The 20,600-nt window shown below is 40.4% G+C and overlaps 1 protein-coding gene across 1 annotated transcript in view; it reads left to right on the top strand.

The window, feature by feature from the left end:
* The first annotated feature begins 7,870 nt into the window (after window positions 1-7,870).
* Window positions 7,871-20,600, top strand: part of tanc2a (tetratricopeptide repeat, ankyrin repeat and coiled-coil containing 2a) — a 299,606-nt gene continuing 286,876 nt past the window's right edge. Inside the window, exon 1 of the mRNA XM_063016038.1 lies at window positions 7,871-8,091. The gene's annotated coding sequence lies outside the window, so the exon portion shown is untranslated. The remainder of the gene's footprint in view (window positions 8,092-20,600) is intronic.

The following is a 20,600-nucleotide window of genomic DNA, read 5'->3' as shown; positions in this document are numbered from 1 at the left end:
GAGTTTGTAAATACCGTGTCCACTCACTGTCCACTCTATTAGACACTCCTACCTAGTTTGTTCACCTTGTAGATGTAAAGTCAGAGACGATCGCTCATCTATTGCTGCTGTTTGAGTTGATCATCTTCTAGACCTTCATCAGTGGTCACAGGATGCTGCCCACGGGGCGCTGTTGGCTGGATATTTCTGGTTGGTGGACTATTCTCAGTCCAGCAGATACAGTGAGGTGTTTAAAAACTCCATCAGTGCTGCTATGTCTGATCCACTCATACCAGCACAACACACACTAACACACCACCACCATGTCAGTGTCACTGCAGTGCTGAGAATGATCCACCACCTAAATAACACCTACTCTGTAGTGGTCCTGGGAGAGTCCTGACTATTGAAGAACAGCATGAAAGAGGGCTAAGAAAGCATGCAGAGAAACAGATGGACTACAGTCAGTAATTGTAGAACTACAAAGTGCTTCTATATGGTAAGTGGAGCTGATAAAATGGACAGTGAGTGTAGAAACAAGGAGGTGGTTTTAATGTTATGGCTGATCGGTGTATATACAGTTTAAGTCTACAGCTGCTGACTTCTCTGTGCCCATACATGAAGGGCTAGTTTAACTGAAATGTACTCTCACTTGATTATAAGGTAAAGTTTGTCCTGAGAGTCAAATTAAATCCAAGGAGCAATAAGCAGAAACACGCGTGACACTGTCCACAGTCAAGTGAGCTTTACATTGCCGTAAGTTTAGAGTCTACTCTAAGAATGAAGTCTTACAAAGTGACTTACAGTACTGTGACAGTGTTTTGTCTAAGCAATCGAGGGTCAAGAACCAGGGCTTGAACCAGCAACCTTTCCATTACGAGTGCAGGACCTTAACCACTAGGCTACAACTGCCCTTGTGATCAACAGCAAAGTTTAGTCTTGCATTAAGGTGCCGATATTCACTCAGTAGGTTTTTTTCTAGCATTGCAGCCTCTAAGCCTGTAAAGCCATCAAAATATAAAACCTCCCAGATCTCCCAGAACTCTGTAATACTTGGCACTTAATTGTACCTAAATATTTATAATCAAATTCACCACCCAAGGTCTTTTAACCACTTACAAATCCTTTGTGTTTAATTTAACGCACCTTAATTTTCTCATAATGACACTTTTCCCTTTGAAACTGCTTTTCCTAACCCTCAGAGGTCTGAAGATATGAGCCACCAGTATGGCTCTGTTACATAATTGATCCTTTTATTGATGTTTTTTATTGCTAAGGGGATAAGTCCAGGATTAAAAAAACATGCACTTTGACCACTGTAACAAATTAAACTTCCTTAATTCTAGAGCTATATTCAGTTTAGATGGTTCACTGTTTCACTTTCACAAACCGCTTCATCCTAGTCAGTGTCAAGGCGGAAACACAACAAACAAAGCAGGAACACACCCTGAAGATGGTGCTAATCCAGTACAGGGCAATGCACAGTTGCACACTGACACATTTACTGACTTATTCATACCTAGACGAAACTAGAGCAGCCAATCCACATTCTGCAGCTTTCTACAAGGTAGGTAGAGACCAGGACCCAGATTTTTGGGGCCCATTTTTACCAACCATGTCATGATTATGCCTATAGACAGGTACAGCAGTTTAAAATACATATTACTAGAGGTGGGCTGGTAAAACACAGTGAGGAAAGACGATGATGTTTAACCAGCATGATCAGTGCTTTTTGAATCTGTGCAACCCTACAGTCTCTGATTGTATTATTAAAGACACCCCAAATTCCTTACATTCACTCTAAAAAAAAAACACAATCCATACAGCTGTACCTACCCTCGACTTTTTACACATTTTAAGAGTGATACAGTTTCTTAATGTCACTATTTCAGCCTCTATGTGCTCCTGGAACCTGGAACTCAGGTGCACCTGCCACCCCCACCGCTCCAGAAGCACATGTTAGAGCCAACGTCCCTTTTATGATTGGTCCCCTCTGGTAATTAGCTCCAGATGCCCCTTTAACATGGTATTTAAGAGGGGAGGGTATTTAAGAGGGGAGCTAGGGGACAGTAGTAGCTGACCACTTCTTTTCACTTGCACAATTCGGGTTCATATGGAGATGCGCATCATGCACTTAGAGTTACACACTGATCTCCATTATCCCACGTCTCATTGTACAGGCACTATAAATCAGCATGCGGAACCCTTAATTGCAGCAGTTATGAGGGATCCCTTCGCCCTCTCTACCCTGGACAAGCCAATTATTGTCTGTACAGGTGCCCGGCTAGGGGACAGTCTTTGGAGACTATTTTGCTCTTGAACTCTGTTTGGATTTTGATTTAATTTACTTTGGATTTTGCATTTGCCGTTGCGCCTGTTTGTTTGTCTGTCTGTCTGTCTGTTTGTTCCCATCTGTCTGTCAGTAAGTTTAGCCTGTTTAGCCTTTGTTTGTTTGCCTTAGCCGGTTTGTCTGTTTGTCTTATTCATGCCTTGTTTAGTTCTGTTCCTGTTTGTCTTAAGTTTAGTTCTTGCTTAGCTTTGTTTGTGTTTGTTTAGTGATTCTGTCTTGTCCCATGTTATTAGGTTAGCTTAGGGTTTAGATTCCTGTTTTGTGTTTAGCATTTAGTTTAGCATTTAGCTTAGTTTATGTGTGTTTAGTTTAGTAGTTAGCATAGGCTGTGTGTGTGTTTGGGTTTGTGTACCTTTGTCTTGTCTTTTGTTACTATTAAATATCTTTATCATAAACATCTCTGCATGTGTGTCCACACCCGCTTGTCTGTCATAGCTCATAAAGCGTTACACTAATACTTCATTATTATTAGACTTTAAAGTCTAGGTGACTTTATTAACAGAACTAAAGACACTAAATAGAAAGCCTAAATACAAATCCCAGCTTGTTTAGAAGCAGGGGTCAGAGCACAGGGTCAGCCACTGTATATTGCCTCTGGAGCAGAAAGGGTTAAGGGTCTTTCTCAAGGACCCAACTGTGGCTCCATAGCAGAGCCTGAATTCGAACTCTCAACCTTTTGAATGATAGCCCAAAGCTCTAGTGTAATAAAAGCTAATAATGTAATAAAACCTACACAGTACTCATTTACCAAGGGCAGTTTATCCACTAAGACACAACTGGGGTCTAAAGATGTTTTTTGGGTTTTCTGCTGGAATAATTATTATATCGTATAATTTGTTCAACAGAAAAATGCTCATCCTGTCTCTGTCTCCAAATGGTCTTCTCCCTGTGGAAAGGGACTGCAATATATCGTGCCTTGGTATTTTTTCTGTTTACACATACATAATTTTCAACCTAATTTATTAGCCAAAACTTTTTTTCTGCTGGTGCTTCAGCATTAATGTAGTTAATAATTAATGGAAGCCATTCCAACCCAAATGGGTCCCAAAAACAGTTTCAAATTACACTTTGTTCAGTTCCTAATAACATTAAACTTGCCAGCATTGTTTATGTTCAAGTAAGACTAAAGTAAGCTAAAATATATTAACAATAAGTAAGGAAGAGCAATCCAGTTACACATTCTAGGTCATGGTAAAAAAAAAAAAAAAGCCCAAACGTATGTGGCCACCTGACCAAAAGTTAAAAATTGGTGCCCTTTTCATTCAAGTACCATCTTTAAACTTAGGCACTAAGGCTGGACCAGAAATTCTGGCTTGCAATCTATTCATCCCAAAAGTGTACAGAGGGGTCAGTGCACAGGGCTTTGTGCAGGTGACTTTAGTTTTTCTACACCTACCTTGTTTAGCCACATGTTTATGGACCTTTCTTTGTGTACAAAGGCATTGTGATGCTGGAACATGTCCGAGGAGGGTCTATTTGCCTGAGACACGCTCCCTCTGACTCGTACTTCAGTTGATTTATGCGTCACATGCTGATCTCTGCGTTTCTCCACTTCTGTAAAGGTGCCTCAGGCTTCTAACCAGGGTCTTTACACAGCATCGAACACCCCACCTTCTTTTACTGTGGTCTTTTCCTACCCAGCAGACTAGTGGCCAATTTTGTCTGCTGCAGGCACTGCTAATTGTGCCTGCTATGGGCGCCCAAACTCTGAGAGAGTGCGTTAGCGAGTTATACTGCTGTGCCATCTGGGAGACTCTAATTCTAGATTTAATTCATAATGTCACTGTTACTTTTAGCTAATATAAAACTATGGGACTGTAGCACTGAGTAAGCAATAAGCTAAAATGCTATTCCATCGTAAAATGGTTTAACAATTTACACTAAACCAATGAAAATTGAATTCAATTTTTACTGCACTCTGCCACGTTTTGCTTGGAGTGGACATTCTGTAAGCCTTTGATGAGCTAACTGTGTCAATAGGCTAATTACAGTCACTGGCCCCATTAGATTGATGTTAGCCATGTTTACATCCCTGACTCTCACCCCACACTCTCTACTAATGTGCTTGTTACATAAAGGTCTTGTCCTTCTTGGTGCCTGTTCTTTGTAAGGAAAATAAAGGAAGAATTCTGCTTTGATGAATTGATAGAGAACCCTGGAGAACCATTGCTGGGGTGGAGACGTCACCACGCAGCCATGTGGAAAGAAATCTAATTTAGATTATTGCACTGGTTTGCAATTGCAGCTTGAGGGAATAAACAAGCTAAAATTTTAATTGTTCCAGAAACACAGTGTTTTATGGTTCTTATGGTCAACTGCAGCCTGAAATCGAAGACTTGCTAGCCTATTAAAATTCATTTATTAATATTTTGTATAGTGAGAATGCTATACAGTTCAGCGCCTGACTTGCAGACAGTAAGGAGTGAGTGCCGTGTGAGATGGACGGGATCGTATTTCAATGCAGCCTTGATTTTTTATTGGCGTTTGAAGACGCTCGGAGAGGACAGGCTCATCTATCACGGCTCACGTCGCCCTCAGACAGAATCATTGAGCTGTGCAGATGCTAAGCTCAGAATTTCAAAATCCTGATATCGGTTAAAGGGGAAAATCGACTCTCATCCTCCTTATTGATGATGATGGAGTGTCTGTCTCTTGGTGTTTATGCTAATGACGAGTCTTAAGTCTTATTCAGCCTCCAGTTTTGAGACTCAGCATAAAACTTCTTATCTGCATTGCCACGTTATCTGTGTTATTGTTTTTTTTTATATATATTCTCCCTTTTTTCTCCCTTTTAGCGCGTCCAATTGCCCGATTGCATCATGCTACCTCTCCACTATAGCTAGCCCCGGCTCTGATTGAGGAGAACGAAGCTAACCCACACCCCCTCCAAAACGTGGGCAGCATGCTGTATGCATGTTGTCACCTACACTTTGACGAGTGCAGTGCAGCTCAGCACTGTGTACGGAGAGACACACCCTGACAGCACTCTTTCCCCATCTCTGTGCAGGCACCATCAATCAGCCAGCAGAGGTCACAATTGCATTAGTTATGAGAGAGACCCTATCCGGCTTAATCCCACCACTATCTGAACAACAGGCCAATCGTTGTTCATTTGGCTGCTCAGCCCAGCAGGCAGGCAGAGCTGAGACTCGATACGATGTATTTAAGATCCCAGCTCTGGTGTCCAGCGTGTGTTTTTACCGCTGCGCCACCTGAGCGGCATCTGTGTGTTATTGTTAAAGATACACAATCTGATTATGGGTAATGGAACTGATATTGACCTGAAACACAGGATCATTATCAAATTAAGTTTTTTACAGATGTTCTAATCCAATTTTATGAGGGAAATATTTGTCCTGATGTAGAGCTAAACAAGAAAACAAGATTTTGAAATTGTGTACATTGATTATATTGGTCAGCACAGTCATCGTACTCCAAAAATCTTTCTTTGCACTTCTTCATAGAAAAAAAACAGATAATAATAAATGTATTAGGTCTGACATTAGCCTTTAAGCTTTGTAACTTCTAAACAATCACAAATTGACTCATTAGACATGTGCTAATGTCCATGCAGCTAAGCTACATGTGTTTAAAATGTATTATAAATGTGTTTCTTTTTGTCCTCTAGAAGATGAGGTAGCTCTTTTACCATTCACTTCACTAGATAGGAAATTTTGTTACTATAAATAGTAGTAACTGCTCTGCACCTGGTTGATTTGTTTTATTTTGGTTTGTTTTTATTACCTACTTCATCTAACACATCTGCATCAGCCACATGTTTTCTGTGCAAATCACCATCTGAGAATTGCTACAAAAGAGTCAAATATTTCACTGGTGAGATCACAACTATTTTAAAGCTGTATGGTCAATTGAGGTCCTAGGAGTAAAGATTATGTTTTAGTGAACATATCAAATATGGCATGTTTGGTCGAAATCAAATGTTTTTCGTTTCTTGGAATTTCAAATATTACATTCTTTAAGAATTGTAAAGTTGGTTTTGTAAACAATATAATAACTCACAAATGTGATGTTCACAAATACACACAGCATCTTCAATTCTTCATAGTATAGAATGTTTTATTTGTTATATCTATAGATACTTGTGTGCAGTACAGTGGAATGCTTTTTTTAACTTATTCCAGCTAGTTTGGAAGCTGGGGTCAAAGTGCAGGGTCAGCTATGGTATGGCACCTCTGGAGCCCAAGGTGTAAAAGGCCTTGCTCAAGGGCCCAACAGAGGCTGCATGGCAGAGTTGGGATTTAAACCTTTCGCTTGATAGTCCAAAGCTCCAACCAGTAGGCTACCACTGTCCCAAATTTGGTGGTGTACAATGATATTAAATGTGTTTAGCTCTGTGGCATGTCATTCTCAATTTCCTAAACCTTTCATTTTGCATTGAAAAATGTTCTATTTTAAACAAACGGACGAATCTAACATGAAAATTGAAAGAATGAGACAGTGATCCTCCTTTTAAACGCAATGAAGATACCCTCATCTGTAACCAATTTTCTTACCTGTTGTGGAATGTTTTAAAATGGTTTAACTTAAATTTTCTTTAAACTTTTTTTATTCTTATTTTGCCCCTGTCCCAACTTGATTGTTGCAGTCATCAGATCTAACATTTATTTATATTTACAAAATACAATCAAGTGGGTCAGCCAAAACATTAAAAGTCATTATTTTTCTTTTGGTCAGGTCACACGAATCACAGATTGTTTGTATTGCATTTTAAAAAATGGCCCAACTTTTCTTGAAATAGTGTTTGTATTTAGTTTCTATTTGAAAATGATAAGTGGCAATCTCTGTATGATTTTGATAATTATTATGATAGTAATAACAACAACAGTAATAAACTAAAATAAAAACAACAATACACTAAAATAAAACAATAACACACTAATACACTAAAATAAAACAATAACACACTAATACACTAAAATAAAAACAATAATACACTAAAATAAAAAAAATAATACACTATATATACACAATCCTAAAACCCTGGTTGTAATTCAAATAAATAAAATACTTACAAATAATTATATTAAATAGTAAATAATAATAATAAACACTACAATTATTTTGATATAAATTATTACAATACAAAAAAACAATTAGATTTGTATGATAGTACATAATAAAAATATTTATAGAAATTTGTATACAAAAACAACAACAACAATTAAAATGTTAATAGTAATAATAATAATAATAATAAAAACACTCGTTTTAATACAAATAAATAAAATACTAAACTGTAACTAAATTATCTAAGGGAAGATAGTAAATAAAAATGAAATAATAAAGTAATCATAATAACATTTTAACAAAGTTAATATTTTAAGATTGTTATTGTAAAAATAAGCAAAGCTACTGTAATACGCTCTCTAACCCCGCCCACTTATTTATAAATAATGAACGAGGCCCCGCCTACTAGAGCAGTGTGAGCGCGCTGCTCGTGCACTCGCGTGTTCAGGTTGCTGGTGGCGCTGGCGCTGATTGATGGTGTTTCTCTGCTCTGTTTCGGGACTAAACTCGGTATTATTTCGGAACTGTATTTTAGAAACATAAACACACACAGTTCTGATTCTCTGTATCCGGTACAGTGAAGTTTAGGGCTGCAGGCTTGCGCAGTTTGGAAGGAGGACAGAGAACCGACCTACAGCATAGAGGAGCTGCGTGGTTTGCGTTCAGATTTGCACATTTACCGGGTATAACCGAGGTGGATTTGATTATACGGCACTAACCCGCCCAGGCTGGAGGTAAGCTCGCTGTTTATTTCACGTTTCAGTTTGGAAATGCAGATTTGCTGGATATTTTGCGGGTGACCTGACGTGTGCGCTACCTGTCTACGTGGGGAAAGTGCGCTGCTTGATGTTCCTGTCTTGCGTTAAATCTCCGCTCGTCTCCGAATGATTTACCGCGATCAGGAAACGTTACCGAGCGCATTAATGCATGTAGGCGGGTGTTCCTCTGATCAATTGTCTTTATTACCAGCGAGAATGGCGTGTGTACTACTGCATCTGCACAATGCCAACATGCTGGCATCACATATTGCATTGCTTTATTCGCTTACTCACCACCAAACTCACCTAATGCATTATAATGAACATACACCATTACAGGTGAATGTAACACTGTAATTACCCCTGGAGGCTGCTGGTACAGTATATGTAACACTGTACTTACCCATATATGCTGCTGTTATGGGAGAATGTAACACTGTAATTACCCCTGGAGGCTGCTGGTACAGTATATGTAACACTGTAATTACCCCTGGAGGCTGCTGGTACAGTATATGTAACACTGTAATTACCCATATATGCTGCTGTTATGGGAGAATGTAACACTGTAATTACCCCTGGAGGCTGCTGGTACAGTATATGTAACACTGTACTTACCCATATATGCTGCTGTTATGGGAGAATGTAACACTGTAATTACCCCTGGAGGCTGCTGGTACAGTATATGTAACACTGTAATTACCCCTGGAGGCTGCTGGTACAGTATATGTAACACTGTAATTACCCATATATGCTGCTGTTATGGGAGAATGTAACACTGTAATTACCCCTGGAGGCTGCTGGTACAGTATATGTAACACTGTACCTACCCATATATGCTGCTGTTATGGTAGAATGTAACACTGTAATTACCCCTGGAGGCTGCTGGTACAGTATATGTAACACTGTAATTACCCCTGGAGGCTGCTGGTACAGTATATGTAACACTGTAATTACCCATATATGCTGCTGTTATGGGAGAATGTAACACTGTAATTACCCCTGGAGGCTGCTGGTACAGTATATGTAACACTGTACTTACCCATATATGCTGCTGTTATGGGAGAATGTAACACTGTAATTACCCCTGGAGGCTGCTGGTACAGTATATGTAACACTGTAATTACCCATATATGCTGCTGTTATGGTAGAATGTAACACTGTAATTACCCCTGGAGGCTGCTGGTACAGTATATGTAACACTGTAATTACCCCTGGAGGCTGCTGGTACAGTATATGTAACACTGTACTTACCCATATATGCTGCTGTTATGGGAGAATGTAACACTGTAATTACCCCTGGAGGCTGCTGGTACAGTATATGTAACACTGTAATTACCCATATATGCTGCTGTTATGGGAGAATGTAACACTGTAATTACCCCTGGAGGCTGCTGGTACAGTATATGTAACACTGTAATTACCCATATATGCTGCTGTTATGGTAGAATGTAACACTGTAATTACCCCTGGAGGCTGCTGGTACAGTATATGTAACACTGTACTTACCCATATATGCTGCTGTTATGGTAGAATGTAACACTGTAATTACCCCTGGAGGCTGCTGGTACAGTATATGTAACACTGTAATTACCCATATATGCTGCTGTTATGGGAGAATGTAACACTGTAATTACCCCTGGAGGCTGCTGGTACAGTATATGTAACACTGTACTTACCCATATATGCTGCTGTTATGGTAGAATGTAACACTGTAATTACCCCTGGAGGCTGCTGGTACAGTATATGTAACACTGTACTTACCCATATATGCTGCTGTTATGGGTAACACTGTAATTACAATGTAACACTGTAATTACCCCTGGAGGCTGCTGGTACAGTATATGTAACACTGTACTTACCCATATATGCTGCTGTTATGGGAGAATGTAACACTGTAATTACCCCTGGAGGCTGCTGGTACAGTATATGTAACACTGTAATTACCCATATATGCTGCTGTTATGGGAGAATGTAACACTGTAATTACCCCTGGAGGCTGCTGGTACAGTATATGTAACACTGTAATTACCCATATATGCTGCTGTTATGGTAGAATGTAACACTGTAATTACCCCTGGAGGCTGCTGGTACAGTATATGTAACACTGTAATTACCCATATATGCTGCTGTTATGGGAGAATGTAACACTGTAATTACCCCATAGGCTTTTTGTTACAGGAAGATGTAACACAGTAATTATACAGTAGAGCTGCTGTTACAGGCAAATGTAACACTGTAACATATTACCCCTAAAAGCTGCTGTTACAGGAAATGTAACACTGTAATTATCCTGTTACAGTAATATGTAATGCTGTAATTACCACTAGAAGCTGCTGTTACAGTAAATGGAGGACTGTACTACGTTTCTAAAGGCAGGTGTTACAGGAAAATGTAACACTGTAATTACAGATGCTGTTGTTGCAGTAATATGTAACAGTGTAGCATGTTGCCAACAGAGGCTTCTATTATAGAAAAATGTAATACTGTAACATCACACCTAAAAGCTACTTTTACAAGAAAATGTAACACTGTAATGTCACCCATAGAAGCTGCTGGTACATGAAAATGAAATACTGTAACATCATCCCTAAAAGCTTCTTGTACAAGAAAATGTATTTCTGCATCGTTACCCATTTACAAAAATACGTTACTGTAACATGTTACCGCTTAAAGCTGTTGTTACAGTAATATGTAACCCTGTAGCATGTCGCCCATACAGACTGCTATTACAGGAGAATGTAATACAGTAATATTACCCCTAAAAGCTACTTTTACAAGAAAATTTAACACTGTAATGTTACCCATAGGAGCTGCTGGTAAAGGAAAATATAACACTGTAGCATCACCCCTTAATGCTACTTATACAGGAAAATGTAATATTGTAACGATACCCCTAAAAGCTACTGTTACTGCTTTTACAGGAAAAATGTAGCTCTGTAACATTACCCCTAGAAGCTGATGTTGCATGTAACACAAGAACAGAAATGTGTTACTACAATAACTTTACTAAACGAAAATGCGTAGTCAATGAAATCTGTTACTATTGTCTAGTGGTTGTTAAAAGTAGTTGATTTTTTTTCCTTACCAGGCATTGTTTTGCTTCCTACCTGGTGTTTTGCGGTGTGGATAATAAAGCACTTTGTGCAGAATGTTTACTGTGCACTTTCTTAACAGCTGAGTGTGACACAGTGTTTTGGATCATAGTCCTTCACAACCAAGTTTTAAGGTGCTGACTGAACCTCAGCAAATAGCACAGCAATTTATGTGTTGTTGGTGCAATACTTTCAAACGCCTTTAATTGGCTAATTTATGGTTTAGCAATACTCTTTCTCAGCAGTAATACAAATCGTAATAAATTTGCTTTGTATATATGCAAGCTGTTTAATACAGTGCATGATCAAGGCTGCAATGTGAACATGCACACTGTTGACAGGTAAACCAACTGTCAACAAAAAAAATCAAAATTAACTATAATATATACAGTATATATTTATATATATATATATATAATTATAATATATATAATTTATTTGGAAATAATATTCCAACCTTGCTGCATCAGCCTACATGCAGAGCAAAGATGACCCTGGTTTGGTTAGCAAGGTGAAGAGTTGTCTCAATCTGCACAATGTATACTATACAGTGCAAATAAAAATCTAATATTTAGCACACTATTCAGTAAATAGGCTGGTAATTTGGAACACATTAACTCTTTGCTCTGTGTGCAGCCTAATTCAGTGGGGTTAATGCTGATGCTATGTGCTATGATGCTATCATTTTATTTCTTACTGCCGTTGTTTACTCAAGTACTTCCAGTGCTATACTTTGGGCTGTCTATAACGTGACTAGCAAAAACAATGGTGCAGTTTTCACCATGTTTTATTGATTTAAAAATTCAGTTTAACCGTGTTCCTTAAATATTAACCCTTATTTGCAGTAGAACGAACAAATGCGTTTTGATCAGCCACTTCAACCTTTTAATCATCTCAACAGCAAAATAATGTAAAAACAATATATTTCTTTGCATTTCTTAGTTTCTTGGGACTATACCATAATTAAACAAAGATGTTTTTTTTTTTTTTTTACTAGTGCACACAGTATATTTTTTATTGACCCTTGTTTCAAATTACTCGGATTTGACTCATGACTCGCCACAAAATGACTCGTAAACATCAACAGTACCTAGCGTCAGCATGTGTTAACATTAGTTACGTGTGACTATATATATATACTGTATATACATATATACAGTGTATCACAAAAGTGAGTACACCCCTCACATTTCTGCAGATATTTAGGTATATCTTTTCATGGGACAACACTGACAAAATGACACTTTGACACAATGAAAAGTAGTCTGTGTGCAGCTTATATAACAGTGTAAATTTATTCTTCCCTCAAAATAACTCAATATACAGCCATTAATGTCTAAACCATCGGCAACAAAAGTGAGTACACCCCTAAGAGACTACACCCCTAAATGTCCAAATTGAGCACTGCTTGTAATTTTCCCTCCAAAATGTCATGTGACTCGTTAGTGTTACTAGGTCTCAGGTGTGCATAGGGAGCAGGTGTGTTCAATTTAGTAGTACAGCTCTCACACTCTCTCATACTGGTCACTGAAAGTTCCAACATGGCACCTCATGGCAAAGAACTTTCTGAGGATCTTAAAAGACGAATTGTTGCGCTACATGAAGATGGCCAAGGCTACAAGAAGATTGCCAACACCCTGAAACTGAGCTGCAGCACAGTGGCCAAGATCATCCAGCGTTTTAAAAGAGCAGGGTCCACTCAGAACAGACCTCGTGTTGGTCGTCCAAAGAAGCTGAGTGCACGTGCTCAGCGTCACATCCAACTGCTGTCTTTGAAAGATAGGCGCAGGAGTGCTGTCAGCATTGCTGCAGAGATTGAAAAGGTGGGGGGTCAGCCTGTCAGTGCTCAGACCATACACCGCACACTACATCAAATTGGTCTGCATGGCTGTCACCCCAGAAGGAAGCCTCTTCTGAAGTCTCTACACAAGAAAGCCCGCAAACAGTTTGCTGAAGACATGTCAACAAAGGACATGGATTACTGGAACCATATCCTATGGTCTGATGAGACCAAGATTAACTTGTTTGGTTCAGATGGTCTCAAGCATGTGTGGCGGCAATCAGGTGAGGAGTACAAAGATAAGTGTGTCATGCCTACAGTCAAGCATGGTGGTGGGAATGCCATGGTCTGGGGATGCATGAGTGCAGCAGGTGTTGGGGAGTTACATTTCATTGAGGGACACATGAACTCCAATATGTACTGTGAAATACTGAAGCAGAGCATGATCCCCTCCCTCCGGAAACTGGGTCGCAGGGCAGTGTTCCAGCATGATAATGACCCCAAACACACCTCTAAGACAACCACTGCTTTATTGAAGAGTCTGAGGGTAAAGGTGATGGACTGGCCAAGCATGTCTCCAGACCTAAACCCAATAGAACATCTTTGGGGCATCCTCAAGCGGAAGGTGGAGGAGCGCAAAGTCTCGAATATCCGCCAGCTCCGTGATGTCGTCATGGAGGAGTGGAAAAGCATTCCAGTGGCAACCTATGAAGCTCTGGTAAACTCCATGCCCAGGAGAGTTAAGGCAGTTCTGGGAAATAATGGTGGCCACACAAAATATGTTGCCGGTGGTTTAGACATTAATGGCTGTATATTGAGTTATTTTGAGGGAAGAATAAATTTACACTGTTATATAAGCTGCACACAGACTACTTTTCATTGTGTCAAAGTGTCATTTTGTCAGTGTTGTCCCATGAAAAGATATACTTAAATATCTGCAGAAATGTGAGGGGTGTACTCACTTTTGTGATACACTGTATATATATATATATATACATATATATATATATATATATATACACACACACACACACACACACACACACACACCCTACGTAGTGCACTTCACAGGAACAACTGGGGTGAATGGAACGCTCCTACAGAATTGGCGCTAATGATTGAAAGACCACTTTCTTTTTTTTTTCACACGTTTTTCCCCCCAATTTTCTCCCCTTATCTAGTCGTGTCCAATTACCCTGATTGCGTCCTCTATACTGATTCGACCCCTCACCGCTGACTGAGGACGCCTCTCAACTGACATACGCCCCCCTCCGGCAGGTACAGTCAGTACAGACTGCATTTTTCACCTGCACGAGTCGAGTTCATACACCGACAGGCACTGTGTATGGAGGGCCACACCCCCATCAGCATTATTCCTCAGCCCTGTGCAGGCGCCATCAGTCAGCCAGCAGGGGCTGGAGTTGCACCTGTTATGAGGACCTATGATTCAACTTTTTACCCCTAACCCTGAACAACAATCGTTGTTCATGCTGCCGCCCAGCCCAGTCGGAAAGGCAGAGCTGAAATTCGATACGATGTATTCGAAACCCCAACTCTGGTGCTAGCGTACTTTACCGCTGCACCACCTGACTGACATTGAAAGATCGCTTTCTGAACCAAACAGACCTTCTGATTTTAATTTTTAGTAAGAAATGCTGTTATTTGCACAGATGATTGTCAGTGAAACGCTTGATTGGCTTTCTAACGAGTTAGTGTTTTACTTCACAACCGGGAAAAGTTTGGAGGTTTTTAATTATAAGCACATTTACAAAATAACAGATTATATTCATAATGGGACACACAGTTATAAATGTAATAGCATCTGGAAGAACATAAGCTAAGGTAAGCAGTGGTTACGATTTTTTTGCTGTGTTTTGGATTTTGGCCGCTGTGCCGTGATTTATCGAGCACTTTTGTTTTGCAATGAAAACAAAACGTATCAGTTTAAGCTTTTAACTGGTACCTTCTTGTTATGGAAATTACATTCATTTGCACAATGACTAGGAAAGTAAAGGCACTAAGTAAAACGGCAAAATACAGTTACTAATCTGTTGTTGTTTTTTATCTGAATTTACAGATTATTTGTTTATTTCTACGCTACATTTCCAATATATGTTTTGTGTAAATTATATTGACTCGTGACTTGACTCGAACTCTAGTTTAAAGACTTGTGACTTGACTCGGACTCTAGTCTAAAGACTTGTGACTTGACTCGGACTCTAGTCTAAAGACTTGTGACTTGACTCGGACTCTAGTCTAAAGACTCGTGACTTGACCCTGACTAGTATTTTGTGACTTGTGAACATCTCTCCCCTCTACCAAACAGTTGAGATGATCACCAAAATTATGCAACTTTTTTATGGATGATTTTTCAGCTGTTAGCTTCAAGTTTCCATTGTAAGTTAGAAAGTTGTTTTCTTGAAACCACAGTGTCATCTACCAGTATTTTTGAGTTTAACACAACCAAGGAGTAGGTACGTCCCAAACAAGATTATTTAAATACAGCTTATTTTTACAAGTATTTAGACTTTAAGTAAGCTCAACCAAATGGCTGAGCAGATCATTAATGGGCTAAGACTTAAATCTCTTGTCATATATAGGGTGTAATTTACTTTTTCTGTGAGACACCACTTCATTGCGTTCTTGAAAATGTTAGTTTTTTTTATGGTAAATTGAAATTCTCTTTATTTGTAAAGCCCTCAGCCTATTTGCTACAGACAGGAGACCCTGATTTGCCTAAATCAGAGAATAATGGAAATTTCGCCACACATTCACTCAACCTTAACGGATTATGCAACTGACACACACTGTGCTGATCAGGCAGAGCTCTCTGTACCAGTAAACAGGATACATGGAGGCAGATATGGAAATGGACATGGAGACGTTACGGTTGTGTTCGAAGAGGTTCCAGTGGGATGTTGTTACAGGCTGACAGTCAGCATGTTCTCTTTTTAACGGCTGTAATAAATACACTCTGGCTGCTGTGGAAAAGTGATTAGGGTGGAACGGTGCTGCGGTTGGGGATTCAGGGGCTTGATTGGAGCACTCAAGTAAAAATCGTTTAGTGTGTGTGTGTGTGTGTGTGTGTGTGTGCCATTAATCCTGGTCTGGAGGTGTCAACTGATGAAATAACCCGATCATAGTTTCATAACGCTGATTGATTCGGTGACATGATCCGATTCTTTATTTTCGTGTATGTATGGGGGTGCGGGGTATCCTTTCAAAACGAATAGACCCCTGGGTACTTATTTAAACACGAGTACAGTAGGAGCACCTCTGCATCTGGAGTAGAAAGAAGAACTGTTCTGTTTTCATGAACATAACTTTTGATCCTCAGGACAAATCAAATTAAATTTCTTAGCTAGAGGAAATCCTGGGGAGAGGTAATATACAGTGTATCACAAAAGTGAGTACACCCCTCACATTTCTGCAGATATTTAAGTATATCTTTTCATGGGACAACACTGACAAAATGACACTTTGACACAATGAAAAGTAGTCTGTGTGCAGCTTATATAACAGTGTAAATTTATTCTTCCCTCAAAATAACTCAATATACAGCCATTAATGTCTAAACCACCGGCAACAAAAGTGAGTGCACCCCTTAGTGAAAGTTCCTGAAGTGTCAATATTTTGTGTGGCCACCATTATTTCCCAGAACTGCCTTAACTCTCCTGGGCATGGAGTTTACCAGAGCTTCACAGGTTGCCACTGGAATGCTTTTCCACTCCTCCATGACGACATCACGGAGCTGGCGGATATTCGAGACTTTGCGCTCCTCCACCTTCCGCTTGAGGATGCCCCAAAGATGTTCTATTGGGTTTAGGTCTGGAGACATGCTTGGCCAGTCCATCACCTTTACCCTCAGCCTCTTCAATACAGCAGTGGTCGTCTTAGAGGTGTGTTTGGGGTCATTATCATGCTGGAACACTGCCCTGCGACCCAGTTTCCGGAGGGAAGGGAACATGCTCTGCTTCAGTATTTCACAGTACATATTGGAGTTCGTGTGTCCCTCAATGAAATGTAACTCCCCAACACCTGCTGCACTCACGCAGCCCCAGACCATGGCATTCCCACCACCATGCTTGACTGTAGGCATGACACACTTATCTTTGTACTCCTCACCTGATTGCCGCCACACATGCTTGAGACCATCTGAACCAAACAAATTAATCTTGGTCTCATCAGACCATAGGACATGGTTCCAGTAATCCATGTCCTTTGTTGACATGTCTTCAGCAAACTGTTTGCGGGCTTTCTTGTGTAGAGACTTTAGAAGAGGCTTCCTTCTGGGGTGACAGCCATGCAGACCAATTTGATGTAGTGTGCGGCGTATGGTCTGAGCACTGACAGGCTGACCCCCCACCTTTTCAATCTCTGCAGCAATGCTGACAGCACTCCTGCGCCTATCTTTCAAAGACAGCAGTTGGATGTGACGCTGAGCACGTGCACTCAGCTTCTTTGGACGACCAACGCGAGGTCTGTTCTGAGTGGACCCTGCTCTTTTAAAACGCTGGATGATCTTGGCCACTGTGCTGCAGCTCAGTTTCAGGGTGTTGGCAATCTTCTTGTAGCCTTGGCCATCTTCATGTAGCGCAACAATTCGTCTTTTAAGATCCTCAGAGAGTTCTTTGCCATGAGGTGCCATGTTGGAACTTTCAGTGACCAGTATGAGAGAGTGTGAGAGCTGTACTACTAAATTGAACACACCTGCTCCCTATGCACACCTGAGACCTAGTAACACTAACAAATCACATGACATTTTGGAGGGAAAATGACAAGCAGTGCTCAATTTGGACATTTAGGGGTGTAGTCTCTTAGGGGTGTACTCACTTTTGTTGCCGGTGGTTTAGACATTAATGGCTGTATATTGAGTTATTTTGAGGGAAGAATAAATTTACACTGTTATATAAGCTGCACACAGACTACTTTTCATTGTGTCAAAGTGTCATTTTGTCAGTGTTGTCCCATGAAAAGATATACTTAAATATCTGCAGAAATGTGAGGGGTGTACTCACTTTTGTGATACACTGTACTGTACCCTGTTTGAATATATTTCATATAGTCCCCCTCTGACTGAACTGATCTTGAACCCGGTCCCCTGCCGCTGTCCCAGTTTGTCAAAACAATGACTCAGGTGTTCAATATTCATTGTTGTTGTTTTAACACTGCTGATTCTTTACTATATTACTATATATACACTGATCAGCCATAACATTACTACACCCACTGTCCATTTTATCAGCTCCATTTACCATATAAAAGCACTTTGTAGTTCTACAATTACTGACTGAAGTCCATCTGTTTGTCTGCATGCTTTGTTAGCCCCCTTTCATGCTGTTCCTGAATGGTCAGGACCCTCCCAGGACCACCACAGAGTGGGTATTATTTAGGTGGTGGATCATTCTCAGCACTGCAGTGACACTGACATGGTGGTGGTGTGTTAGTGTGTGTTGTGCTGGTATGAGTAGATCAGACACAGCAGCGCTGATGGAGTTTTTAAATACCGTGTCCACTCACTGTCCACTCTATAAGACACTCCTACCTAGTTGGTCCACCTTGTAGATGTAAAGTCAGAGACGATCGCTCATCTATTGCTGCTGTTTGAGTCGGTCATCTTCTAGACCTTCATCAGTGGTCACAGGACGCTGCCCATGGGGCGCTGTTGGCTGGATATTTTTGTTTGGTGGACTACATTCAGTCCAGCAGTGACATTAAGGTGATTAAAACTCCATAAGTGTTGCTGTGTCTGATCCACTCATACCAGCACAACACACACTAACACACCACCATCATGTCATTGTCACTGCAGTGCTGAGAATGATCCACCACCCAAATAATACCTGCTCTGTAGTGGTCCTGACCATTGAAGAACAGCATGAAAGAGAGCTAACAAAGCATGTAGAGAAACAGATGGACTTCAGTCAGTAATCGTAGAACTACAAAGTGCTTCTATATGGTAAGTGAAGCCGCTAAACTGGACAATGCGTATAGAAACAAGGAGGTGGTTTTAATGTTATGGCTGATCGGTGTATGTAATGCCTTGGAAATGTCTGTACCCTTCTCTGACTAAAATTACATTATGTCTGTTAAATCTACATCAAGCTTATTTTACCCACACTGCACTGGGGTCTCTGAAAACACACAGGTTAAAAGATTTCAGTATCAAGCTGCTCTATTTATCAGTGATTTACATCTGGCACTGTGGTGTGTGTAGATTTCCATGGCAGCGAGGTACCACAAAGCTGATGGTTCCTGGTGTACTGCAGGTCTTTGAAGTTGCCTCCTGTAGGGACGACTGTCTGTATTTTCTCTGTTTTGTCTGTTTAGCTACACTTAGCACCACAACCTTCATATTTAACATTGACAGAGCTTTGTGTTAACCAAGAGCACCAGAGCTTCGGTGTGGCTTATAAAGAGTGGTGTGTGTGTGTGTGTGTGACCAGGATGTTTTTGCATACACATGTACCCTGCGTTTGTTTGGTAGGCTGCTTAGTGTGTGTCCTAAAAATTTAAATACGAATGCACATGGTGCAGTACACATATGAACGTTGGAAGCAGTGTAGCATAATTAGCAAAATAAATGTCAGCAGCAGGAAAAAGAGGTGTTGTCATCGTTGATAAAAATATTAGCATTAGATATTTCTCCCATTAATCAACTTTTGACAGTTAAAACAATTAAAATAAAAGCAACATAGCTAATGCCCTTTGAGCCCATCTATTTTTACACAGGGCATTAGCTTTGCTAAATTTTTCATCTCCCAATATAGTCATCTCCAATTCCCAATTGTGAATCCGCCGCTGCTTGCACAACCCTCGATCTGAACAAAGAGAGTCGGATCACCACATACTACTTGCGACACATCCACACAGAGCTGTATCGCATACAAAGAGCCACACAAAACCACGGCCCTTTCTGCCCCTTTCACCCAAAACTCATGCAGGAAACCGGACCCGAAGACTTCAAAATGCCGCAGCAGCGACCCTTACTGAAGCTGATGACCACTAAGGGGGTGTTTCATCCTACATTTTGCCCAGTGAATCTTACCCACTGTGATTCTAAGATGGATTGATGGATTAAAGGAAGAATTGATTGATGGATGGATGGAAGGATGGATGGAAGGATTAAAGGATGGAGGGAAAGACGGAAGGAAGGATGGATGGAAGGATTGAAGGATGGAGGGAAAGACGGAAGAAAGGATGGATGGAAGGATTAAAGGATGGATGGAAGGATTGAAGGATGGATGGAAGGATTATGGATGGATGAAAGTATAGAAGGATGGATGGATGGAAGGATGATGAAAGGATGAAAAAATTGATGGATGGAAGGATGGAAGGATTGAAGGATGGATGGAAGGATGATGGATGGATGAAAGTATAGAAGGATGGATGGATGGAAGGATGATGAAAGGATGAAAGAATGGATGGATGGAAGGATGGATGGAAGGATTGAAGGATGCATGGATGGATGGAAGGATGGATGAATTGAAGGAAGGATAGATGGATGGATGGAAGGAAGAATAGATGGAAGGATGGATGGAAGGAAGGATGGATGGAAGGATGGAAGGTAGGATGGAAGGTAGGATGGAAGGATGGATGGAAGGAAGGAAGGA

The sequence above is a fragment of the Trichomycterus rosablanca genome, chromosome 2 (assembly GCF_030014385.1).
Source record: "Trichomycterus rosablanca isolate fTriRos1 chromosome 2, fTriRos1.hap1, whole genome shotgun sequence".
NCBI classification, from domain to species: Eukaryota; Metazoa; Chordata; class Actinopteri; order Siluriformes; family Trichomycteridae; genus Trichomycterus; species Trichomycterus rosablanca.
This window is presented reverse-complemented; position numbering and strand designations above follow the sequence as displayed.